The sequence below is a fragment of the Triticum urartu genome, chromosome 3 (assembly GCF_003073215.2).
Source record: "Triticum urartu cultivar G1812 chromosome 3, Tu2.1, whole genome shotgun sequence".
Taxonomy (NCBI): Eukaryota; Viridiplantae; Streptophyta; class Magnoliopsida; order Poales; family Poaceae; genus Triticum; species Triticum urartu.
In genome coordinates, this window is record NC_053024.1 from 732,948,255 (window position 1) to 732,953,145 (window position 4,891).

Here is a 4,891-nt window from a genome sequence, read left to right on the forward strand (position 1 = left end):
TTTCATAAACAATAAATGAACATATAGTTATAAAGATAATATATATACCACATCCGAATCATAGACAGGACGAGGGCCGACGGGGGAGGATACCAAAACCATCGCACTATATAAGATGCAATAATAAAAGTAAGAGAATAATACAAGTATCTATGTAAACATACAAGTAAGAATATTTTTCCTTTCAGAAAGAAGATAAGAACAAGAGGCTCACCACGGTGGTGCCGGCGATGAGCTCGGCGCGGGTGATCGATGGCGGTGAAGACGGGGACGGGGCATGATGGACCGCTAAACCTAGACAAATATTGAGGAAAATGGAGCTTGGAGGTCGAGCTTGGAGAGGAGAAAGCTTAAGTAGTGTGGCTCGGGAATTCCATCGAACACCTCGTCTGCATAGGAGGTGAGCTAGAGCACCACCAAGCCCTCTCCCCCTCGGCCAGAAAAAAACAGAGCAGTGTGCTCTGCTCTTACGCGAGGGGGTATATATAGGCACCTCATTGGTCCTGGTTGGTGGCATGAACCGGGACTAAAGGGGAGCCTTTGGTCCCGGTTCAAGCCACCAACCGGGACCAATGGTGGTGGGCCAGGCGCGAGGCCCACTGGTCCCGGTTCGTCCCACCAACCGGGACCAAAAGGTCCAGATGAACCGGGACCAATGGCCAATGTGGCCCGGCCGGCCCCCTGGGATCACGAACCGGGTCCAATGCCCCCACTGGTCCCGGTTCTGGACTGAACTGGGACTAATGGGCTGACCCGGCCTGGACCGTTGCCGCCTTTTCTACTAGTGTGCTTTGCACACAAGTGACTAGCGAGTGTCAGTTTCTCCAACTTTAGTTGAACCGAGTGTGGCTACGCCCGGTCCTTGAGAAGATTAAAACAGCACTAACTTGACAAACTATTGTTGTGGTTTTCATGCGTAGGTAAGAATGGTTCTTGCTCAACCCATAGCATCCACGTAAAACTTGCAACAACAAAGTAGAGGACATCTAACTTGTTTTTGCAGGGCATGTTGTGATGTGATATGGTTAAGACATGATGCTATATTTTGTTGTATGAGATGATCATGTTTTGTAACCGAGTTATCGGCAACTGGCAGGAGCAATATGGTTGTCGCTTTATTGTACGCAATGCAATCGCCATGTAATTGCTTTACTTTATCACTAAGCGGTACCGATAGTCGTAGAAGCAATAGTTGGTGAGACGACAACGATGCTATGATGGTGATCAAGGTGTTGCGCCGGTGACGATGGTGATCATGATGGTGCTTCAGAGATGGAGATCACAAGCGCAAGATCACTACACCACAACACCGAATTGCGGGCAACTGCCGGGAGAAATATATGAATGAGGGCAAACCATCTGCCAGGGATCTTGTTACTGCCGGTAGAAGTACATAACGGCGGAGAAACTGCCGGTAGAAGTTAATCAGCAAGGGCATGCACACTGCCAGTAATAATGTCCACATCTTAGGTCATGAAAACTGCCGGGAGAACTGAACTACGGCCCACTATCTGTCGAGCCTGCCTGTGGCGCGAGCCCAAAATAATATTTGGCCCAAACGGGCGCTGGCGCGGGAGAGCGCGTGACATTTCCACTCAAAAGAATTACAACCACCGCTCAAAAAAAGAGAAGAATTAGAGCCACCACATGACCTGTTCTCCCCAAATCGGTCCCTCCCTAGACATCCTCCTCGACCGCCGCCGCCGCCCCCTCTGCCGTTGACCACGCCCTCCACCTCGCCCCCTTTGGTTGACCTGGGTGACCCCATCGGGATCTATGGCGGTGGTGCTTGGATCTCGGCGTCGCCTCCCACGATACGCCTCTGGTTTGCGAGGTCGTCGTTGCCTCCCTCCCTTCGACACCACCACCAGAACTGGTCGACGATGTCGGTCGCCTCCATCTCTTCTTTACAATCCATCACTTCGACGAGCATAGGCCCCCACCACGGCTTCCTCCCCGCCAACGGCAAGCGTGGTGTCCCATCTCTACTGTGTTGGTACAATACTTTCGTCAGATCCGTCTTGGTGGAAACCCGATGCAGGTGAGATCTTCCTTACCAAGGTTGTTAATCTTTTCTTCTCTGTTCAATGTGAACTCATAGTACTCGTTGTCCAGTTCTCCTTACGAAGGCAGATTTTTCCCTTCCAGCGAGTTACTACTGAGCGTGTTCCTTATTGTTTTTTTCCTTTTCCTGCCAAATTGATGCAGGTGCTATTAGTGAAAGGATTGGAGACTGGTTCTAGCAGTGGTTGGTTTGTTTGAGGAATTCCTGGTGCTCGTGATTAGTAAAGGGTTTCAGCCAGGTTAGTGTATATTTCATTTTGTTATCTTAATATGCAAGTATATGTGCCTACTTCATTTGCTTGTATCCATTCTTCTTAGTACATGGATCGGTCTTTATTTATTCAGGTTCAGACATTGCGCAACTGAAGACTGTGTATACTAGTCAAAGGCACGATCTATGCACGTGTTCTTAACTCACTCATCCGTTTATTTGAGAAATATTTATTTTCAGATGGTAGTAGTATATATGCTGTTGAGTGTTAAATCCCGTCCAAAGGATTGGCAAGTTGCTGCTTCAAAAATTGGTAGATACAAACGATTAGTGCTCTGTACAAGCTAGTTGTTTATAGAAGGAAGGTTACTCTAGTCATCGTTGTTTCCCGATCATAGCCACAAAAGATATTGAATAGCAGAGTTTCACCAGTGGGCCCATTTGGAACCGTCAGGATTCCAGAAAGGTCCTGGAGTTGTTTTGGCGCTTGCCCGTACATAGGGAATCTAAGAAATGTCAACCATTAGATCTCTTGGGCAAGGTACTGATGAATGGTGGATATTCATTTTATGGAACAAATCGATGACTTATATTTGCTCTGGAGTCTGGGCGGACTGCTAATCCAAATTAAAAAAATTATGTACTATAGTAGTAGGGGAATGTAGCGCTTTATAAAGTTTTTGGTTCCACCATCTGGAAGAGCTAAATTTATAGACATGAGTGTGGATTTGATATTAAAAATTTCTCTACAAAAGTAGCTACTTTTCCTGCCCTGATTTACCATCTAGCTAATTGTTTCATAGGAGTTCAATACTGAGGTAACATTTTTTTTCTCTCAAACTTGTGCTTGAATGTACCAATGAAGATGCTCTTCACAACTCTAATTCTTGGTGCCAATGGGTATTCTTCCATTTACTATGATTAAGTGCTCTTTGTGCTAATTCTGGATGTTAAAGGAAAACAAACTTTGACTAATGAACATGTAGTTGGAATGAACAAGTACCCTTGTTTATCTCCATTGATCGATTGATGTCAGATCATTTAGTTCACTCGCTATCACGCACATATACTTGTACATGTAAGAAAAGCAATCAGATAGAGAATCTCTTTCTGTCTCTTCTCTGTTTGCTACAAACATAGACTGAAAGTGGAGTACTTCTTCTAGAGTTTAAAGATTCGAACTTGCAAAAGTGTTAGTTCTCTGATATGAAGTTTATTATTTATGTACTGTGAAAGTTGTTGTCTGAATGTGATATACCCATATATTATATAAAGAACAAGTTCACATTGGTACCAAAAATTATGCTTAAACTTTCATGCCATCTAATAGATAGTAGTTTGTGTATACTTTTCAACTTCACAAGCATTGCTGTAACTACATTGTCACAGGAAATTAGATATTTTGAGAAGCTTCTACAAGATCTTGATATCATTTGTGTTCTATCCCTTGATCCTGTGCTTGAGAAGGTGCTTCCCTAAATTGCACAACTCCGAAAACTTGTACGTGATTTGATTTTCTTCTGGTGGTCACACTTACATCCTTCAAGGATCATCCTTATCAGTTATTACAGTAAATTTGTCGATTTAGCGTTGTAATTGCTATTTGCACTATTAGGAGTATCTCCTGGAAAAAAAATCTTCTATAGACAAACGTGACTAATGTATGTGTGTTGTGTTAGATATAGATTTGGTTATGAGTTACTGCTTTTTGTGGTCATGGGGAAATTAATCATTCCAGGATCTCAACATTGTAGTATTTTGCACAAATTTGTGAAGTTCAACGCCTTAGTGTCATGGCTCGGGACTAAATGTTCTTGAGTTATCACATCAAAATTTGAGATGTGAAAATCAAACTACTTTTGTTTACTTGATTCTTTTGAGCGTGCATATGAAACAATGGTTATCTATGTCGCTTGCCTATGCTATCAGCTACTGTGATCTATCTTTCATACTTATATACACATTATGCTTGGACATGTGTTGTTTGTGTGAAAGGAAACATCTAGTATTTTGTAATGCTTGAACTTAGGGTAGTCACTCCTTAAATATTTCTCCATTTAATCGAGTAAGAACACTTCTTCAGAACATTTTATCATTTTCATCTTTAGACATCTTGATAGGAAGCACCAGGGAATGTTTGCAGTTTCGATTTATATTGTACGTAAAGGACTGTAGATATGCTCTCTGCCAGTGAAAACTTCTAAATGATCTATGCACTATGGCAGTGCCGTAGTGGATACTTCTAAATGACTGCACACATGTTTTTATTAAGTCTTATCAGTATAGGGAGTTCAATAATCTTTTGGTGATAAACAAGCGGATGCCACAACTGAATACTAAATCATTAATACGCTGTAGGAGTTTTACAAGCAAGCTTTGGGTAAAAAGATTTTTGTATTGTGCTGTTTATTCCCATTGGTCGATCGATGTGAGATCATCTAGTTCAACTGTCATCATGCACATATACTGTTACATGGAAGAAAAATAACTAGCTAGAGAACTTATTTATGTCTCCTTTCATTTTGCTGCTAAGACAGACTGAAAGTGGAGTACTCTTCTATAGTTTAATTGTTAGTACATGCTAATTTTATAAGGTTGGGGTCTTCAATCTAGTTT

General features: G+C 42.4%; 1 long non-coding RNA gene across 1 annotated transcript; it reads left to right on the forward strand.

Annotated features, from left to right (window-relative positions):
* The first annotated feature begins 1,994 nt into the window (after positions 1-1,994).
* Positions 1,995-4,076, forward strand: LOC125549506. The gene is made up of 3 exons (XR_007301362.1): positions 1,995-2,041; positions 2,209-2,303; positions 3,665-4,076. It is a non-coding gene; the product is annotated as an uncharacterized LOC125549506 (long non-coding RNA).
* Positions 4,077-4,891: the final 815 nt, after the last annotated feature.